Here is a 22,959-nt window from a genome sequence, read left to right on the forward strand (position 1 = left end):
GAGGTAATAGAAATCATGGATGAAAGTAGCCCTTACCCTGCGTTGTTAGGGATAGACTGGGCCACCGATATGAATGGGGTCATTAATTTAAAGAAGTGGAAAATGATATTTGAGAAGAAGTCACTCTGCGTAGTCATTCTGCTAGACCCGGCTGAAGGACCGTGTTACACTGAACCTGTGCGTGATGAAGGAAGTGATGATGAACTAGATTGTATCTACAAGATTACTGCATGAAATCAAGATTGGGTCAATCCAACTACACAAGGAAGAATATCATGGGAGCGTGCAGAGTCCTGCACTGCAGATTCAGATGAGGAAGACGAGCGGTGGCATAATCGGCTGAATGGAGTAACCACGTTAAACTGCAATATGATGACTAGGTCGCTGTATTGCGTAAGAGCTCAGGATCGCAAACTGCCAATGTATGATGGGCTGACAGTGGTAGATGAATTCATGACCAAGTTTGAAAGTGCGGTACCAGTGCACCAACAGTTTGATACATTAAAATGGGTATTGTGCACGACGCCTGCACATTGGTGGGGAAAACATGAAGGAACCTTTGAAGACTGGCGCGACTACAGGCGGATGATGCAGATAAGGTTCGGGAAGCCAGAACTACGAATAACTGAAAATTATGACGGGCGTGATGACCCACGCATGCATCTCACCAGATGGACCCAGACCTATGGAGAAGAGCCTCAATTAGAGTGGGTACACTTATTTTATCATACGCTGGATGTCATCCCAAGGAACTGGTACACATAAATAGAGCTCCGACATGGTACAGGCGAATGGGATATCTTGTGCAAAGGGTTTTTATTAACATTCTTATTTGAGGACCAATGGATGGACATTGTTGACGATGCGTTGCAAGTAGTAAAGGCCACCATTTTCAAAGTACCATTGGAACTGGAAGAAATAGTGCAACCAGACTGGTCCCGTTAGTTGAGCCATGCCCTAGAATGTTACAATGTACAGGTCGAAGATGATGAGGATGATCCCAGAAACATCAATATTCTAGAAACAGAGGGGAGTCGCGAGGTGCACGAACCAGTGATCGAGGACCCCGACATCACTGCGCCGCTGAAAACGAAACAAGTGAACATTGGTACAGAGGAAGAGTTGAAGTATGCAACGCTTGGGGACTATTGGGATGATGCAATGGTGGATAAGGTTGTCGAGTTACTTCGTGAATATCAGGATTTATTCCCGACCAAAATCACAGAGTTAAAAGGAATCCTCGACGATCTAGGCATGATGAAGATAACTCTGAAGCCGGATGTGAAGCCAGTCAAGCAGCAACCCTATCGGTTGAATCCAAAATATAAAGCAAAGGTCTGAGAGGAATTGGATAAAATTCTTGCAGCAGGCATAATTGAACCAGTGGAGGAATCCGACTGGGTAAGTCCTATGGTTGTACAGGAGAAAAAATAGAAGGGAGAAATTCACATCTGTGTGGATCTTAGGAAGCTCAACGATGCATGTGTCAACGATCCATTCCCAACGCCATATACAAATGAAGTACTGGAAAATGTTGGGGGACAGGAAGCCTACTCCTTTACGGACGGGTTCTCGAGGTACCACCAAATCAAGATTGCACCGGAGGATAGGAGTAAAACAACTTTTGCTACCGAATGGGGCTGTTTTCAGTATACGGTGATGCCATTTGGACTAAAGAATGTGCCGATGATATTCTCGCGCGTTGTGGTAGTTGCATTCAAGGAATTTATACATAAGTTCTTAGAGGTATATCTCGATGATTGCACTGTATTTGGGCTAGTTAAGAAGCATACTGCGAGCTTACGGTTAATGCTGGATACTTGCCGACGAAACTAGATTGCGCTAAATACAAAGAAGTGTACTTTCCTCGTCCCCTTCGGGAACTTGCTCAGCCATGTGGTCTGCAAGCAAGGCCTGATGGTAGACCTGACAAAGATTGATGTCATACTCAATCTGCAAGTTCCGTGAAGTGTCAAGCAGCTGCACGCTACGCTGGGACACACTGGTTACTATTGAAAGTTCATCAAGAGCTACATGCAGATCACAACACCAATGGAAAAGTTGTTGAAAAATGACGCTACTTATTGCTGGAATGAGGAATGTAACAAAAGCCTGGAAACTCTCAAGGAAAAGTTGGCATCAGCTCCTATATTGGTCTTTCCAAAATGGGACATCGAATTTCACGTGCATGTTGACGTGTCATGTATCGTGTTGGGCGCGGTACTCACACAGGAAGGAGTGGAAGGAATTGATCACTCGATCGCGTTCGCAAGTCGACGATTGTCCAAATCTGAGAAGAATTGCTCCACTACTGAGCGTGAGGGATTGGCGATGGTATACGCACTCTAGAAATACCGCCACTATCTACTCGGAGGACACTTTAAGATGTATACTGATCACTTTACGCTAAAATACCTAGTGAATAAGCCTATGTTGGGGGGGCACATTTGTAGGTGGTTACTACTATTTCAAGAATATGATTTCGAAGTTGTCGTAATGCCGAGACATCTAAACGTAGGACCAAATCACTTGTCCCAAATTGAGAATGGCGAAGAGCCCACAAACTTAGAGGAAGGACTACCTGATGCACAACTTTACATGGTATGCGTCACGGATGGACATTTTGTGGACATAATCCACTTCTTAACCACAGGAACCGCACTGCAGGGGTATTCCGTTCAGAAGAAGAAAGAATTGGTGATAAGAGTAGAAGACTTTACTGTCATTGCAGGGCATCTCTACAAAATGGGCAATGATGAAATATTACGTAGATATGTACCTGAATTCAAGTGAGGGAAGATCCTTGCCGAAGCACATGGGGGGTGGTAAGAGGAAGTTATGCGGGACATTCCACAGTACAAAAGATTCTTTGCACCGAACAATGGTGGCCAACTCTACATCAAGACTCCAAAACATACTGTTGAGCCTACGACGTCTGTCAACGGACAGGGAAACCATTGTGGAGGGATGAAATGCTGCTCAAGCCATAGATGACACTGCAACCATTCGAGAAATGGGAAATCGACTTTGTGGGGTTTATCACACCTCCAGGAAAGATGAGGGTGCACTATATCATCACTGCGACAGAGTACTTGACCCAATGGGAGGAAGCATAGCCGGTTAAGGACTGCACGGTCACTACAACTACGAAATTTTTGTTCAAGAATGTGTTAACATGGTTTGGATGTCCAAAAATTATAATGAGCGACCGTGGAACGCACTTCTTAAATGAGACTATCAGCACACTCACTGAGGAGTTCCAGATATATCATCAACAAAGCACACCGTACCATCCACAGGCAAACGGGACCGTTGAAGCTTTCAACAAGATCTTGGAGACTGTGTTGAAAAAGATATGTAATCCGCAGGGGAATGATTGGGATTTGCGCATACCTGCTGTGCTATGGGCATATCGAACAACATGCAAGAAGTTGATGGGCCAGATGCCATTCTGGTTAGTCTATGGAAAGGAAGTCGTCATGCCAATGGAATACATTGTACCCAGTTTACGAATAGCAGCGACGACATGCATGGCAAACCGCACAGCTTTGGAAGAGAGGATCGTGCAATTGGAAGAACTTGAGGAGGAATGGTTTCTGGCAGGATTCCATCAGCAAGTACAGAAGCAGCGGGAAAAATCTTGGCATGATTGCCATATCAAGATGCGCACGTTCAAAGAAAATGATCTAGTATTACTCTACGATAGCAAGTTTGAGAAATTCCCTGGAAAACTTCAAATGCATTGGCTCGGACCCTATGTAGTCCAAGAAGTCATAGATGGGGGCGGGGTCCAGCTTGCCATGCTGAATGGAGAAATTTTCCTAGGTAGAGTGTTATAGACATATTTGGGCACTGCAACCCCAAACTCATATGTCCATAAACTAAGGGCTCCTTAAGTCCCTAAAAGTGTTGTTTCATACCCTAAAGGATCATGGTCAACTGATTACATCATTTCCCAGAAGTTCCACCTGAAAAACTACTCAGAACTGGCCAAAATTGGACCATACAGACTACAACATGGGCAAGGTGCGATGCATACTAACTGCCTAACTGGCCAGGTGCGATGCATACTAAAATGGCCTTCTGTGGGGTGTGATGAGTGAGAATAGACAAATAGCAGAGATAGTTTTCAAGGTGGATGATCATGGAATCTTCCAGAAACTTCTCCTATGACACTTGCCTCTTTGAATTCGCCCAGGGATGAGTAAGAGATCATTGAAATCTCCAAGTGGAACCAAGAACTATCAATGGAATGAACCTAATAAAAAACCCAGAGCTGACTCACACCCTTGCAAGGAATCTATAAATGGATCCCTCATCTGAGAGATTTTGAGGCTGGAATTTTGTATTTTGTAAGGAAGTGCTGTTGGTTTGTTGATGAGAAGAGGCATTGCATTGTTGGATGATTTGCTTGTTCATGAGGTGAAGAGGGCTTCTACAACTGGGATGATGATGCTAGATTAGACAGTTGGGTTGTAATCCTCTCTTACATTACTATTAATAAAGTTCTTTGAGTTTTCCTCCATATGATCTTGTATTTGTGAATCTTATTGTTTATGAATGCAATTGTATGGTCAATGTGTTTCTGATTCCGCATTGTTTATGATGTTTTAGATAGAGATGATTTGATAGTTTGCTGTTACTTTGACTCTACAGGTACCCTTTGAAGCGGGACAAGTAGGAGAGGAGTGGAAAATTCTATCAAGGAAAGGATAAATCAAGCTAGGATCAAAGCGAAAGATCCAGGTTGGTCCTCTCTTCTTCTCTTCCATCTATCACACTTAAAGGAACTCTTGAAAAGCTTTCATTGTTTGATTCTAAGATAGCTACTCGTCTTAGTGGGACTAGTAGTTCAAATCGACACTAGTTTTCCCTAAAAAAAAATAGCGACTCCACTGGGGAACGAATAGTTTGTTTTGTTTGTTTATTGTTTGCTTTATAAACTACAGATGAAGCCTGAAGTTAGCCAGTTAGCCTTCAAAATGCCTTTGCTATGTAATTGCGAAGTAGATAAATGCTGCTTCAATCAATCTTCGGGTTGGTTTATGAACTGAACATCTGAATTACAAAGCATCCTAAGTGCCCTTGTGGTAGCTCAGAACCTCATCAGATCCTACCCCTATGCTTTGTTTTTACTGTCCATCATTACTTAGCCTAAATCACTGAACTTAGCTGCAAATTTTGAGCAAAAACCGAGCTCAATTTCACTCCCTGGCCCATCACATTGTTTGTAACTGTGCAACTTGGATGCATTGTACCTCCCATGTGTTGTAGGTGAGATACATCCCTGTTTCCCTGTCTTGCGGGTGCGATGACTGAGTGATACTGTTTTTCTTCTTTGAAATTTGGTTTTTCCTCGCTTTCAGCTTTATTCAGTAGTTTTGCTGTTCATAATCAGTACCTTCTTGCTGAAACCATCTTCCTTGACATTATTTTAGCTTCCATCAATTAGGAATTGTAAATGTTTTTGTGTATTTTTCAATCATTTACAGTCTTCCTTTGTCGAAAGTAGCCTAATCGAACTGTCGTTTTTTGATGCAAGTGTCGTAATTGTCATTCTGAATCAAAAGAAGAGTGTCGTAAAGTCTTCCTCTTCTAGATAGTTGATTGTACTTTTGTCATTGTACTTGATTTTGAAATTATTAGTATTTCAAGTGTCGAAAATAGTTTTTAATTTGAAATCGAAAAGTGTCATCTTAGTCTTCCTTTCATTTTGAAAAGAAAATTGTTAGTACTGTCGCTTTGAAGGAAAGTAGTTTAGATCTGTACTTAGCTTTCCTTTTTGTCATTCACACATTAAGAAAGCAGAAAACAAATACATGCATGTGCATCTGCATTTTGACTGCTTGCGAAATTTGATTTAGGAAAAGTGCATTTAGTGCGTGCTCTATTCTCTGTGCTGAAAGAAAATCATCATCTTCTTTCCTTTGTAGCTAGGATTTTCATTTCTAAAAGAACATAAACGATTGTTTATCATTTTAGATTGCATATTTAGGAATTTCACATCTACATCATGCAGTGAACCTTGAAAGACAAACTTCTAAGCAAGATCAACTCTAAAATAAACCTCAATGAACATAAAAACACTTTGAAACCTAACGCAACACATCTAGAAGTCTAGGCTAGAGACGTGTTCCGGCGTCGTAAAACCTGGTAACTATCGTTTTCATCGAAGGTTGGGTGATTCCTCCTCTTTGATACGATAAGTGCCAGTACGGACTTGTGCTCCTCGTAACGTTGAGTATATATTGGGAGACCACAATAGGCTGATATCCTTTATCCTTAGGAAGCCATGTGTATCGCCGTATCAGTCGTAATGCACTGAACAAAACATTAGGGAAGATTGAATATCGTACATAAGTGCTTGGTAATTTCTCTATCATTTATCACCAAGGTGTATTTTACAGTTTTACGATCGATTTGGTAAACCCTCTATCTAGACTTCTAGAGCAGTCACTTTCGTTCCTTTTCGACTCCTTAAAAGAAAAGGTCCATCTGAGCACTTGTCACTTCAGGCTCATTAAAAATCGAAGGCGACTAGAGTCACCTTTAGCTTTTTCTCGACTCTTAAAAATTGAAAAATCAAGTTGCATCCAAGTGTCTTTAAAATTTATTTTAATCGGAATAACATCCTTGTTCCTTTGTTGATTTGAGGTTGAGATAATGGAGTCTACCAATCAAGGAATCCCTCTTGGAGGGAATCCTAGTCCTTTCTCCTCTTGAGGAGATATTGGTTCTCCATATATGGCTACATTGTCCCTTCCAGGAATCACAATCATCCTGCCAGTATGGATTTTCTCGACCTGTGTCATTCAAAACACCGTAATTCCTCAACAATCTAATCAGCAACCAGATGATACTCAAGTTACCCCTTCGCCATCTACTTCATTTTTTTCTCCTTCCCATTCTTCCACTTCGCTTGGTGAAACTAGTGACAATAAAAACAGAGTAACTGAGAAGAAAAAGAAAGGAAAGGAGAAGAAGAAGAAGCTAGTTAAACAAGGGAATGACCAGACATCATCTCACGAAAATCCGCACACTAAAAATTCCAAACCAAAAACTCCATGCATAATTTGCAAGGAGAGACATTACCATTGAGGTTTCCCTTGCATCCCGCAGATCTTGAGGGAATGGTCTCCCCAGTTGCACCATTCGGTGTCATCAACTCTTGACAGTCAGGTTGACAGCACACCATCAACTAGTGAAAACAAAGTCAATAGACAAAAAGGAAAAGTCAGAGTTCCATGTAGGTTATGTGATGGTGATCATACTCTTCACTATTGTCCTTTTCTAGACGAAGCCAAAAGAATTTTGGATAACCGTCCTACTTCACCGCAGCAGCTTCCACCTGGATACAAGAAACTCTTGCCAAGTCCTTCGCTAGTTGAAAACCCAATTGACATAACTCAATTGTCGGTCGAATCGCCTATCATTGAAAGTGAACCTTCTGAGTCCATACCGGACAAAGGTCAACTAGTCGAGATGGCAGTCAACCTAGTCTTGCTTTCAGAAAATCCACCTTAAAATGATATAGTTTCCAAAGAGAATGAGAACAACACTATTCAAATTCTTTTTGTCAATACAAAGTCTAATGAACTTGGGGGCAATCCACCCATTCCTTCACAACAGGAAGAGACCCCCCCGAGTTCATGAAACTTATCTAGACATTTATCCGATACCTCCTCCAAGCAGTCTAGTCGTTTTCTTTGATTGGAATCAGCTAGCAAAACCTTGCCTTCCATCTAATGTACCATTCCGAATCATAGTACAAGTTTACAAAATGATCGTGTCTAGCACTATCATAGATGAAGGGGCTTTAGTGAGTATCCTTTCCTCAACTTCTTGGAAAGCGCTTGGTTTTCCATCACTTTTTCCTGAAAAACAAAATTTGTTGGGCTTCAATAAAGGAACCAGTTGACCATTAGGGATCCTTCCAAAGTTACTGATAACTTTGAGAAAGAAAACCGTTCATTTGAACGTGATGGTAGTCCAAGGTCCACTAGATTACAATCTACTCCTAGGACATGATTATATATATAGCATGGAAGCCATTGTTTCCACATTCTTTTGAGTGATGTGTTTTTCACATGAAGGTAGACTGGTGCAACTTGTCGACTAGATTTCATTTCCTGGCTCAAACACAACTATAAATCAACCATCATCCCTAAATGGTCTCTTTGCATCAACAATGTCTCTTCCACCTTCATCCCATCCACCTAATTACCGTGAGTAGTTCGATGAGTGTGATGAACGTTAGGGGGCATGCACCCTAGTCTGCTTCGGTAGGCGAACCCAAAGGAAAAGAGAGATTTTCTTGAAAGGTCATAATACATGGACCAAATAACATTCCTGTATAGGTTATGTGATCAGTCTGACGTGATTATTTCCTTTGTACAATTGTGAATGGAAGCTCACATTGTTCACCTTCATACGTTATGTGATTAGAAGCTCATAGCAATCATCTTCGTCTATTTCGATAGACAAAGCAAAGGAAGAGTTTTGTCTGTCGACAGAAACAATCCTGCGTAACTGCAGGAACTTCCATTTGGTAACCTGGAAACTCTCGTTTTACTGAAAGACTTGGGGGCATTCAAACCTTTGCATGCAAGTGAAAAACGACCTTTGATTTTCTTAGTTTGTAGGTTCTTAACCCTTTAACCTCGTAGCTCGGTCGTTTCTAGCTTACATAAAAAGGTCATGAACACATGTTATAGTAGTGTTCAAGCTCATTAAAAATAAATCTACCAAGAGACATTATCAAAAGACTGGTAAGAGCAATGTTTCTGCAAGGTTCAAGCTCGTTAAAAAATCAATCTGCACTGAGCACATGTTGGCACAAGGTTCAAGCTCATTAAAAAATAAGCCCGCCTTTGGTAAATAACCTTTGTGATCACTTTGCTATCTGCCCTTTTTGAACTTTAGTTGTGTTCCTTCCGTCACCTCCATTTTATTCGGCCGACCATACGCTTCCACTTGATTGTTTACCATTTTGAGGAACATCTGCGACGAGTGATTCTGATTGCCACCCTCTTCACATTGCCATGTTTTGAGAAGTTCCAAACTTACTTGGAACTAGCGGCTACCTAGAAATACCACTCGTTCCTAAAAAACGAGCCTCTTTTAAACTCTTTTTAGACTCATTAAATATAAAAATATTGTCGAGCTGTTGGCCTTTCCATCTCGTTAAAGTAAGGGGAACGCCATCCCTCTCATATATTTTAATCTTTTGGACTTGGGGGATTGTTAAAAAAAATAATCGAGCGCTTGTCTTTGTCGGCTCGTTAAAACTATTGAAAAATCATCCCTTTCGTATTATTTTACACTTTTTCAGACTGAAGGTGTTATGCCACGAAAAAGGACTGTTGGAGTCTCCTTTTCGTCCATTTTCAAACTCTCTAAACATGAAAAGGATCGAGTTATCTTTGTCATTAAGCTCGTTAAAACAATAGCGACAAACTTGTCCACCTAGACAAGAACGAGTCTCACTAATGCTAGGCTCGCTAAACACAAAGTGACAGGTTTGCCCGAAGGGCAAATTATAGACCAAGAATATGTTATCCTCCTCAAGCTTGTCAAAAATAAAGAGGTACTGGTCAGCAATGACTGGGGAAAAATGGGAAGAAAACTTGAAGAACTCTATTGGTAGCAAGTCGCTCTTGAACATGACACTTTCACTCCATCACTGTGATTGAGTTGGGTTGGGTTTTTTATTCACCATCACCATTGGTCCACCGTGCCATCCATGGGGTTAACGCTACCAGTCCATATCAGTGTCACCAATATGTTCAAGAGAAGTCATTCAGAGAATTCACCATCCAGTAAAAGCCTCATCCACTGCATTACATCCACTCTTCATTTTTCATGGCTGCCATTCCTGAACCTTATATCATTAGATCGTTTTCACCTCCACAAAAATCATTTGCTCCATTTCACATCGTAGATGTGGGATACATCAAGTCCCTCCTACGATAGGTCACTTCTTTTTGACACGAGCTCATTATCCAAGAAGTTGACTTAGAAACAACCCTTTCAGTACTTTGAAGCTTGCATGCCTCAATGGCAAGTTTCTTACTTCTGGCGACAGGTTTACATCAATGACCTTCGACCAAAATACTTTACGTGGTGTTTGAGATCAGCTCATATATTCACACCACGTGAATTGTACTATAGTACCTTGAGGGTCATCATCATTATCAATGACTCCTCTCTCGTCTGTTAACAACTTACATCATTGGCTGGTAATCAGGCAATGTCTTTCCATGTTCGACTTTAGAACATCTTTTCACATGGATTGACTTGTACATCGGGCGAAGATTGGATGAGTTTTGAAGACCCTGGATCTAGTTTCATCCATTTGGGCTGCGATATATTCAGGAAAATAAAGACATCAATTGTACACAGAAGCTGCACAGATAGTCATCTAAGCCAGGGAAGATGACTCTTCATGCGAAGAATCACCAGTCTGCAACAACAGACGATTGTCTGTCCTATGTACATGAAAATGAATTTATAAAGCTGAGCATGGGAATGCCCGCCTCAGCTAGATCATGAAAATAATATGATGATGATGTATTGTATTGTATCTTATACAGGTCACCTTCCAGTTCGAATACCTCGGATCCTCATGAATAAATCATTTCACTCGATATTAGAAGATTTACGACCTCATGCTTTAGGGGGCAGCTGTTATAGACATATTTGGGCACTGCAACCCCAAAATCATATGTCCATAAACTAAGGGCTCCTTAAGTCCCTAAAAGTGTTGTTTCATACCCTAAAGGATCATGGTCAACTGATTACATCATTTCCCAGAAGTTCCACTTGAAAAACTACTCAGAACTAGCCAAAATTGGACCATACAACGTACTCCATGGGCAAGGTACGATGCATACTGGTTGCCTAACTGGCCAGGTGCGATGCATGCTAAAATGGCCTTCTATGGGGTGCGATGAGTGAGAATAGAAAAATGGTAGAGATAGTTTGCAAGGTGGATGATCATGGAATCTTCTAGGAACTTCTCCTGTGACACTTGCCTCTCTGAATTCGCCCAGGGATGAGTAAGAGATCATTGAAATCTCCAAGTGGAACCAAGAACTATCAGTGGAATGACACTAATAAAAAACCCAGAGCTGACTAACACCCTTGCAAGATATCTATAAATGGATCCCTCATCTGAGAGATATAGAGGCTGGAATTTTGTATTGTGTAAGTAAGTGCTATTGGTTTGTTGGTGAGAAGAGACATTGCATTGTTGGGTGATTTTCTTGTTCATGAGGTGAAGAGGGCTTCTACAACTGGGAGGATGATGCCGGATCAGACAACTGGATTGTAATCCTCTTTTACATTACTATTAATAAAGTTCTTTGAGTTTTACTCCATATGATCTTGTATTTGTGAATCTTATTGTTTATGAATGCAATTGTATGGTCAATTTGTTTCTAATTCCGCATTGTTTATGATGTTTTAGATAGAGATGCTTTGATAGTTTGCTGTTACTTTGACTCTAAAGGTACTCTTTGAAGCGGGACAAGTAGGAGAGGAGTGGAAAATTCTATCAAGGAAAGGAGAAATCAAGCTAGGATCAAAGCGAAAGATCCAGGTTGGTCCTCTCTTCTTCTCTTCCATCTATCACACTTAAAGGAACTCTTGAAAAGCTTTCATTGTTTGTTTATAAGATAGCTACTTGTCTCAGTGGGACAAGCAGTTGGAATCGACACTAGTTTTCCCTGAAACACAAAGTAAATGGAAGTCGACTGAAGCTCTACACGGGTGAGCCGATCGCATGACTAACTGACCGAAGGATAGTCTCACTGCTCCAGGCAGTTGAAAGAGAGCGTAGGACGTTAAAATAGTCTGTGGGAAAGCTGCGTGACAATCAGGGGGCACTTAGAATTGGTATGTCACCAGGGTCGCAGTTACACAGAAGGGGCTGCGCTGCTGCGTGGACAAACAGAAAGGTGGTCATTGCTGACACTATTCATTACAAGATCTCTGAGTTATGGCAAAAGGGAGCCGACAGCGGGCAATTAAGAGACACAGTATGAGCCAGATCTGGAACGATCTACTACAGGATTAACATTACAACACTAGAAAAGGAGGGAACCGACAAATTTGAATTTCAAAACGCTTATAGATCACAGGGGGGCATCCGCCAAATGATCTGTGATTTTGAGGAAAGTAAGCTATTGTGCCTTCCCACCAATATGGAATTGTTCATTATTTACGCTCAAGGAGTAAGCCCAAGGGTTGTGATATGGCCAATGGAGATGCAGGACTTTCTGGTTAGTATGGTATCGACGGTCCCAGGCATTGTGCAGAGTTCAACGCCAACGGTAGGGGATGTGCCAGAAATTCTTAGACACAAAGCAGAACTGGTCCAGATGCCGTTGCCTAACCCATGGGCTGGCCGACGAACCATAAAAGATAAGGGAAAGACTGTAAATACGGAGACAAATGATGGAAGTGCAGTTAACAGTTCGTCTCTAATGCACCTTGAAGATTGGGATCTCACGGATAGCAACAATTGTCTTGCAAAATTGCAACACAAGCTGCAGCAGACAGTGCGTATAGGAGACCAGAAATTGGAAACTTGCTGCATTGGCATGAAGAATTCCCATACGCGGCTCCCCAGCTTGAGCTAAAATCCTATGAGGGGGTGCTTTGTGTTAACCGAGCATAGTAGAATGAGCATCATCGGTTGCGTGAATTAGTGGAGACAATGGAGCAGGAGCTAGAAGAAGAGTTACGGGAGATAAAGAGGGAGTAGCAGAATGAAGTGCGTCACTCACAGGATGGTGGACTGCGAAGCCTAGGCAGCGCGTATCACCGCACTGATGAGTGACTCAGGACGAGTCACGATGATTGTGTTGGGGGCTTGTTGGGTAGCGGAGGTCCTGCATAACGGTTTTGGGGATTAAAGCCTAGAAGTTAGGGTAATAATATTGTAAATCTCTGAAATGCGTGGAGCATGAAATGTAATAGGTCGAGTTAATGAGTTGTTTGCCAAAAAATAATATAGAATAATAGGAAGTAAGTCGGTCTGCCTATGGTCCATAGACCATGGGAATGTATAAATAGAGCAAGGCTCTAAGGGTAGAAGGCAATTTTTTTCTAGACTAGATCTAATGTATTATGGGTTGGTGAAAGTAATAAGAGTTCTCCATCTGTAAGTTTGAGTCAAGGGTGTTATTGGGTAGATAGAGGCTCCATAGCTGTGTGCGCAGAGGCCTGATAGAAGATTGTACTGAAACAAAGACATTAATAAAGATAAGCTGTTTCTGAAATATCACGGATCTATTGTATTCTGGTTCATGCATCTGTTATATGAGTTTATATCTTTTTATAATTGCGCGCACTGGGTTTTATTGTTAAATTTTTTCTTAAAGACTGTAACAAGAAGATCAGATTTGTAATAATTTCATGAATAGGAAAGTACACCCATGCGGATCTACGCGGAAGCCCAATAATAGTACAGAGTGGCACGAGGCCACAGAATGGTTCACGACCTCTGCGTCTTTCCAATGCCACCAATATGATCGAAATTGGATTCTCCAAGAAAGAGTTATGCACAATCTCCCAAGATGACCTGATTATACACCTTTTTAGAATAGCGAAATTGTATGACATGCAACGTATCACTGTTTTGACCTTCGGATCTGAAAAATATACACAAAATACTACAGTCCGTCCTATTTCTGTAACTTCTTATGAAATTTCAATCTGATGCTCAGAGAGAAAGTTACGACGATTTTCCCAAGGTCACCTGTTTAAGATGTAATTCGGGAGTCTGCAAAAACCCTAACTTCCTCAAATATAGCGAGACAAGATCTTAAATTTGGACCCTAGGTTCATATCGATTTCTTCTCAAATGGGTTCTTTTTTTGGGTTCTGAGACTTCCTATCGAAAAAGTTAGAGCACAAATTCCACGATGACCTATTTTAGATGAAATTATGGAGCTTGCAAAAACTATAACTTCCTCAGATCATATACCCAAAAATATAGCAAGAAAAGCTCTAAAATTCGGATGCGAGCTTCAGTACAATTTTTGCTCAAATGGGTTTTTTTAGCTTCTGAAACGTCGGAGAAAAAAATTTATAGCGAAAATGCCACGATGACTTGTTTGGAGCAGCAAAAACCCTAGAATCCAAAGCTCTGATACCAAATGTTATGAAACCAGCTCACAAAAAGATAGAAAAGATAGATCAACACCTTAGAATTCAGCCTCTTCGAGGGGGCAACCTCCTTTACATTACACAAATGAACAATTCTTGGATGATATAAATGACAAGACCTCCTTTCTATATATAGGAGTCTAAGGGATCATAATATAATCAGAGCCGACATAACAATAATAATGTAAGGGTACAATAATAACAATAGTGGGCTTCTATGGGGCATAATAATAACAATATGGGGACTACATGGGCACAAAAATATAATAATGGGGTTGTACTAATAAAATAAGGGGTTACACTAGTAGTATAGGGGCCTAACAGATACTATCATAAGTTCATCAAGAGTGACACCCAGATTATCGTGCTGATGGAAAAACTATTAAAGAAGGATGCTACATTCTTTTGGGATGAAGAATGTCATCGGAGTCTGGATGTATTGAAGGAGAAAATGGTCACCGCACTGATCCTAGTCTTCTCCGGATTGGAATAAGGAATTTCATGTGCATGTGGACGCTTCACGTATTGCGCTAGGAGTAATGTTGACACAGGCCGGTGAAGGGGAATTAGATCACCCTATAGCATTTGCAAACACGAAGTTGTCTAAGGCCAAAAATAATTATTCGACGTTAGAGCGTGAAGGGTTTGCTATGGTGTATGCGCTCCAGAAGTTCAAACATTACTTGCTAGGCAGATACTTTAAGATGTATACAGACCATTATGCATTAAAGTACCTAGTCAACAAGCCTGTGTTGGGAGGGGGGTATGCAAATGGTTATTGTTGTTTCAGGAGTATTATTTTGAAGTAATTGTGAAGCCAGGGCGATTGAATGCAGGGCCAGATCATTTGTCGCGCATTGAAACAGGAGAGGAGCCTACCAATTTAGAAGAAGGGCTGCCTGACGCGCATCTCTTTGCGTTGCACGTAGCCGATAATCACTTTGCAGACATTATCCAATTCCTGACTTCAGGAATGGCTCCAAAAGGATACACTAGTCAACAGAAGAAGGAATTGGTGGTGTGCGGCAAACTATTCTGTTATTGTAGGCCACTTGTATAAGATGGGATCAGATGAGATACTGCTATGCTATATGCCTGATTTTGAATGAAACAGTATCCTAGCTGAAGCTCATGGATGTAGGTATTAACCCCGTATAGAAATTTCCTGCATACGAATTCTAAAACACATAAAATAAACAATGCGAGAGAATAACACATAAAACACATATACATAGAGATTTTCCCCTGGATCCCAAAACTAGGACTACCAGCTTGATTTTTCATTATGTTCCTTTCAATGTTATAATACATATTTATACATTTTGAAGCATCTGATACCATGGACCGAAAACCATCGCGTCCAAAACCATGGGCTGAAAACCATCGCGTCCTAATATAGGGTCCAAAACCAAAATTTTTTGGGGCACTGCCCTGGACCCTATAGAGTGGGGTTACCTACACCCCTCAAACCTCCTCTGACTCCCCCCTCTACGCAATCGATGCAACAAAGAGGGGGCTGCACCCCCCTTCTAACCCCCTAATTAACTACGTGGGCTAGTCATGGAAAGAATATAACACAACCCAACATTCTCCCACTTGTTGTTTTCTTTCCACAAGGGGCCATGAGAGAGCTTAGTCATTTATCCAGCCCTGCAACGCCCATTGTTTCTCTACACCAAGAGAACTTCTCAGAGCTCACAGATTTTGTCAATGCATCTGTAGTATTATTCAAAGTGTTCAACTTTACCAGCAACACCTTTTTGTCTTCTATCAATCCCTCACAAAGTGATACTGAACATCAATGTGCTTTGTCTTTGAATGATATGCAGGGTTGTTTGCCAAGAAAATTGCACTTCGGCTGTCACAGTCTATCCTTATAGCTCTCTGTACTAACCCCATACTTGAACGCAATCTCTACAACCAAACTACTTCCTTTCTTGCATGAGTGGCTGCCATGTATTCTGCCTCTGTAGTTGATAGTGCCACTACAGATTGTTTCTTACTCATCCAACTGACTGTACCTCCAAATAGGTTAAACACATACCCACTTGTAGATCTTCTCTGATCCAGATCTCTAGTCCAGTCTGCATAAACAAAACCATGAATATCCAACACTCTGTCCAATCCTGGTCTTCCTTGTTAGCACAAACCATAATCACTAGTGCCATGCAAATACCTGAAAACCCGCTTCATTGCTCCTTCCCTGGTTTTGATATGAACCTACTCAATACTCCCACTGCATGTGCAATGTCTAGTCTAGTACAAACCATCGTATACATCAGGCTACTGACTGCACTTGCATATGGAACATGGGACATGTCCTCTTCCTCTTCTTGTGTCTTGGGAAACTGTTTAGCAGATGAATTTACACCTAAAAGAAAAGGAACCTTCACCGGTTTACTATCTTGCATATTAAACCTCTGCAATATTGTCTTGACATACTTCCTCTGGTTTAACCAGAGCTTCCTCTCTATCCGATCTCTTTTAATTTCCATGCCCAAAGTATAGTTTGTAGCACCAAGATCTTTCATGTCAAATTTGGAGGACAAATGGGTCTTCAAATCCTGGATAATTTCTTTGTCATTTCCAACTAGCAACATATCATCCACATATAAGACCAGATAAATAACACGGTCACCAATTAATTTAAAATACACACAGTGATCTGCTTCACTTCTAGTGAAGCCAAGTCGTTGTATAAATGTATCAAATTCCTTGGTGACTGTTTTAACCCATATTGAGACTTTTTTAACTTGCATACCATTTCTTTCTTACCCTTCACCGCAAAGCCTTCAGGTTGCTTCATGTAGATCTCCTCTTCCAGATCCATGTGAAGAAATCTTGTCTTCACATCCATCTGTTCTAATCAAAATCAAAAGTAGCAACAACAGATAAAAGTAATCAAATAGAAGCTACCTTGGCAACAGGAGAAAAAATATCACCAAAATCAATTCTTAGCACCTGGGAATAACCTTTTGCTACCAACCGAGTTTTGTATTTCTCCACCTTTCCTTCTGCATTTGTCTTCTTCTTGAACACCCATTTGTTGCCAATGGGTTTCTTTCCAGCCAACAACTCCACTAGATCCCAAACCTCATTTTTGTGCAAAGATGCCATTTCATCAACCATGGCCTCTTTCCAGAGTTTTCCATCCTCTGAATCTACTGCTTCATTCACAATTCTAGGATCATCATCAGTAATATACAAAGAAAAATTTGAACAGAAAGCAGATGGAATATACCTTTTTGGTTGCCTTCTTTCTCGAACTGATCTTCTCACACCCAGAGTTTGTGGCTCTTCATCTTATGATTCCTCCTCTGCTGTAGAGTCTAATTCTTCCTCCTTTAGCTCAAACTCTATCTTCTCAGGTTTCTTTGGTTGGAATTCATGTTTAATAACATCTTTCACCTCTCTGAACACCACATCTCGGCTGTACACAACCTTCCTTGTTACTGGGTTCCAAAGCTTATAACCCTTTAAACAATCCTTATACCCAATAAAGATGCAATTTTTCAGATTTACTATCCAACTTGGTTCATTTCTCCTTTGGAACATGTAGATATGCATCACATCCAAATACCCTTAGATGTGAAAGAGAGGGTTTCTTACCGGTCCATACCTCTTGTGGAGTCTTATACTCCAATGCTGATGAAAGTGATCTATTGACCAGATAACATGCTGTCTCCATCGCCTCTGCCCAGAATTCCTGTCCTAACCTGGCACCACTGAGCATGCTTCTTGCCCTTTCCATCAATGTCTTGTTCATTCTTTCAGCAACTCTATTTTGCTGAGCTGTATATGGAGTAGTCTTCTGTCGTGCTAAACCACACTTCCTATAGAATTCTTCAAATTCCTTACTGTAAAACTCTCCATCGTTATCTGTCCTCAACACCTTTATCTTCTTCTCTGCATGGTTTTCCAGTAGAGCCTTAAATTCTTTAAACCTATCAAAGACTTCATATTTTTCTCAAGGAAATATATCCATGTATTCCCTTAGAAGTCATCTATGAATGATACATAGTACACAGACTTACCCAGTGATGGAAACTTCACAGGTCCAAAAATATCACTGTGCACAAGCTCTAATATCTACTTCACCCTCTTACAACTAGAGGGGAAACTCACCCAATTCTACTTCCCATATACACAATTTTCACAGAAATCAAAATCCAGAGAGCTATTACTCATACCTTCTACCATACCTTTACCATGAAGTATTCGAAGGCCCTTCTCTCCAATATTTCGAAGCCTTTGATGCCACAACATGGTCTTCTCTCCAGAGACCACTAGATTTTCTGCACCACTTTCAGGAACCAAAAAAATGTTGCACCCATTAACAACAGTGCTACCTTGCAACTTTGTACAGAGTTCCAATCCGAACTCCCTGCATCAATACCAGTGCTCCCCGAACCATCTTGCAGGTATCCTTCTCGAACACTATTTTTACACCTGCATCATCCAGTTTGCTTACAAAAATTATATTTTTGGCCAATGCAGGAATATGTAGAACACCTGGAAGTGTTCTAACCCTTCCACCTTGCAACTTCAACTTTAATTTTCCGTGACCAACAATTATAGCCTTCCTGTCATCCCCCAAGAAGACATCACCACCATCATATTTCTCATACTCGCAGAACCACTCTCTATGGGGAGTGAAGTGAAAGGATGCCCCTTAGTCAATCAACCATGCCTCATGATCTACATGTGTACTTGAAGAAGCCAAGTACACATCCCCACCTTCATCTGAGGTGGTTTTTTCCTCTGCAGAAGGAGCATCATCAGATCCCTTTCATTTTTCAAGAGCTTTAAATTCACAGTCCCTTTTTTAGTTCCCTTCCTTTCCGCATTTCCAACACACCACCTTTACAGGTTTTCCTGGATATTTAGATATCCCTCTAGATTTAGATCTCCCACTCGATGACTTATTTTTGTTTCTGTTCTAGGATCGTCCTCGTATAGACAAGGCATCACCATTCTGGCTCTCCATATTTTTCCATCTCAGTCCTTCGTCAGCAAGGATGAGACTATTTCATCAAACTCCAAGGCAGTTGCATTGCTACCTATTGCAATAACCAGACTATCCCACAAATCTGGTAGAGAACACAACAAACTGATGCACTTATCTTCATCTAAAATTTTAATATCAATAGATGATAACTGACTTACCACAGTATTAAATTCATTCGGATGCTCTGTCACCGAGTCTCCATCTTTCATCCTTAGGTTATACAACTTTTTCCATAGGAACAATTTATTCACTAGAGACTTAGATTGGTATAAAGTCCCTAAGTTGTCCCACAAATCCTTCGCCGTAGCTTCCCCTGATACATTCAACAATACTGAATCTGAGACACACAATCGTATTGTGCTCTTTGCCTTCTGATCCAACTTCTTCCATTTTTCATCAGACACTCCCATTGGTTTAGTACCTAGATCTACCGCGATCCACTGATATTTATCCACCAACATATCCTCCATCTTGAGTTTCCATAACTCAAAACTCTGACCATTAAATTTCTTGATCTCTATCTTTCCACTGCTCGCCATCTTCTTTCACCACCAGAATCGGTCCCGTAGATCTCCTACTAAACAGGGTTTGCCACAGGCCCGAGCGAAACCCTCAGCAGCAAAGGCGCCCCCTTGAAGCCAAAATAGCTCTGATACCAAATGTAGGTTTTAACCCCGTACATAAATTACCTGCATACGAATTCTAAGACACAGAAAATAAACAATGTGTGAGCATAACACATTAAACAAATATACACAGAGATTTCCCCTGGATCCCAAAACCGGGAATACGAACTTGATTTTTCATTATGTTCCTTTCAATGTTACAATACATATTTATACATGCCGAAGCATCCAATACCATGGATCGAAAACCATCACGTCCTAATATAGGGTCCAAAACCAAAATTTTCTGGGGCAGATCCCATAGAGTGGGGTTACCTGCACCCCTCAAACCCCCTGTGACTCCCCTTGCTACTTAATCGACGCAACGAAGGGGGGGCCTAACCCCCCGGTTAACTACGTGGGCTAGTCGTGGAAAGAATATAACACAACCCAACAATGGAGGGGCTGCAGGAGGCCATTATGCAGGAAAAGAAACAATTCAGAAGATTTTACGTGCTGGGTTGTGGTGGTCGATGCTACATAAGGATTCCAAAGCATATTGTAGGGCGTGCAATGCATGTCAAAGAACCGGCAGGCCGTCGTGGAGGGATGGGCTGCCTTTGAATCCACAAGTATCATTGCAGCCATTTGAGAAATGGGCAATTCATTTTGTAGGACCGATTCAGCCTCCGGGAAGGAAGACGGGTGCACGGTATATCATCACCATGACTGAGTATCTGACCATATGGGCAGAGGCACATCCTGTGAGGGACTATATAGGGGAAACAATAATGAAGTTCTTATTTGAATATGTGTTGACCAGGTTCGGTTGCCTGAAGATTTTGATGAGTGATCGCAGTACACTTTTCCTCAATGAAACAATCAACGCGCTGACATAAGAGTTCCAATTTTATCACTAGAAGAGTACGCCATATCATCCTCATGCCAATGGGATAGTTGATGCGTTTAATAAAATATTGGAGGGTGCATTGACAAAGGTTTGCAATGCGCAGAGGAATGACTGGGACATGCACGTACCAGTAGTATTATGGGCTTACATAACTACTTGTAAGAAGCTTACTGGTTAGACACCTTTTAGGTTGGTCTATGGCGTAGAGGTTGTGTTGCCTATGGGGTACATTGTGCCTAGTCTACGCATAACAACTTTTACAGGAATGGCAGACCGCGGAGTTTCAGAAGAGAGGCTCGTGCAGATAGAAGAGCTTGAGAAAGATAGATTGTTGGCTAGATTCCATTAGTAGGTTCAGAAGGAACAAGAAAAGATGCATTGGCTGGGGCCATATGTTACCAAAGAGATTACCGATGGTGGAGCAGTTCAGCTTGAGAAATTGAATGGAGATCCATTTTTGAGAAAAGTAAATGGAAGCCAATTGAAGCCCTACACTTGGGATCCGGCCCAATGACTACTTAACGGTAGAACAGTCTTAGCGCTCCAGGCAGCTGCAAGGAGGCACAGGACTATAAACTACACTACCTAGTTTGTAAAGCTGCATGACAGGGGCTCTGCGTGAAACATGAGGGTGTCACAGTACCAGAAGAAGTGCGAAGGGAGCTGCGCTATAGAAGGAGAGATTGTGCAAAGCAGCCAGAAAGTGACCGTTACCATCACTGTTCATGATTTGATAGTGAGGAGTTGGTTAAGAGGAGTGGGGGGCAGCATTTAAGACTGAATTTTAGAGTGAAATATTTGGAAATATGCTGACAATCTAGCATTTATGGATGGATTTTGGGGGGAAAGATCGAATTTGAATTCGAATTTGCCTATAAATTATGCGTGGCTGTCCAGCGAGAAACACTTTACGTTTTGAGAATTTATGAGTTGAGCTGTTGAGTGTTTATGAATCCTCTGTTTTACGTAGATTTGGTCACTGCTTTTGTATTTGAGAAGTTACCCGAAGACACCTAGCAGTTTATCCACAACATAATGTCTACACAAGCAGAGATCACCAGTACTGGGGAATTTATTGGCTCTAAGGGAGCTACTCCAGAGGTTGTGAGTATGGAGGTTTCAGCTGTAGTGTCTACGGTGCCGAGGTCATGTAGGCCGAAGCCTACGCCGGTGAGGGAGGTCCCCAAACCAAAGAAAGATAAGCAAAAGAAGCCTGTGTGATGGGCGCGAGCCACCGAGGAAGCATGCTGCCACATAGGCCTAGAGAAGAGAAAAGATGAGCGAGAAGGAGAAGGGGAAGGTGGTAGATTTGGAGGTTGAGGAGGGTGTGGAAGATATCAACATTGAGTGGGTGGACCCTATTTCTAAGCTACTTGAGTATATCCCTGTGCGCAAGGGCAAAGTGAAGGTCCCAAAGGACCAAGATGCAGGATAGTTCCTCCTCCACATACCTCTACTACCAGAAAACATCACATTTGAAGGTCCGCGCTTGGCGCGGATCCCACACTTGAAGCTAGAATATTGGGATTTGGCGAACCATGAGCAGTTCCCCCACCTGGCTACTGAAACCTTCATGCAAAGGGTCTTCTACAAAGAGTTTTGTGTCAATGTGTTGGAGCCTGTGGAATGGATTAGTCAGGGTTGTTGAACCTGTTGTGGGTGTCGCACTACCATCGCTCAAATATAAACCTAATCGTCATTAAGCAGTTGTTGTGCCTGGTGCATGACGAGTGCTTATGGTTAAGCACGCTGATACCCATCATTGATATGATGATCCATCAGATCATGTTATTTCCCCATTCAGGATTGAATCCGGCCAAGGCGTTTGGCGAAAAGACGAGCGAGGGTGACCTCACTGAGAAGATGAAGGACAAGTTTAAACTTGTGAAGAAGCCGTGCAGGTACTCGATTACTTCCATTACTGACCCTATGGTAAGGGTTTCCATGCAGATTCTAGCTGGAAAGGTTATGAGAAAGTGTTGCACGGATGAGGTGTTGGCACCAGTGGTTTCTTGGCAGCACAGTGCATACAATTCAACTGGGTGTGTTACCTATGTAGTGAGTTCCTCGTGAACTACAGAGAGGCAGAGGATGACAGTAAGACATTCTACTATTCACAACTATTTCTCTCAATAACGCTCATCGTGTGGGATTTGCCAGAGGACAACCAATTTCCTCCAGTGGAGAAGGATTTACCGAAAGCCACCAAGTTTGCATCTCTCTGGGTCACCAACGATGCTGCGCGGGTCACAAAGAGAAAAGTA

This window comes from Pinus tabuliformis, chromosome 6 (genome assembly GCF_031772625.1).
Source record: "Pinus tabuliformis cultivar Carrire ecotype Pingquan chromosome 6, CPIR1, whole genome shotgun sequence".
In the NCBI taxonomy this organism is placed as follows: domain Eukaryota; kingdom Viridiplantae; phylum Streptophyta; class Pinopsida; order Pinales; family Pinaceae; genus Pinus; species Pinus tabuliformis.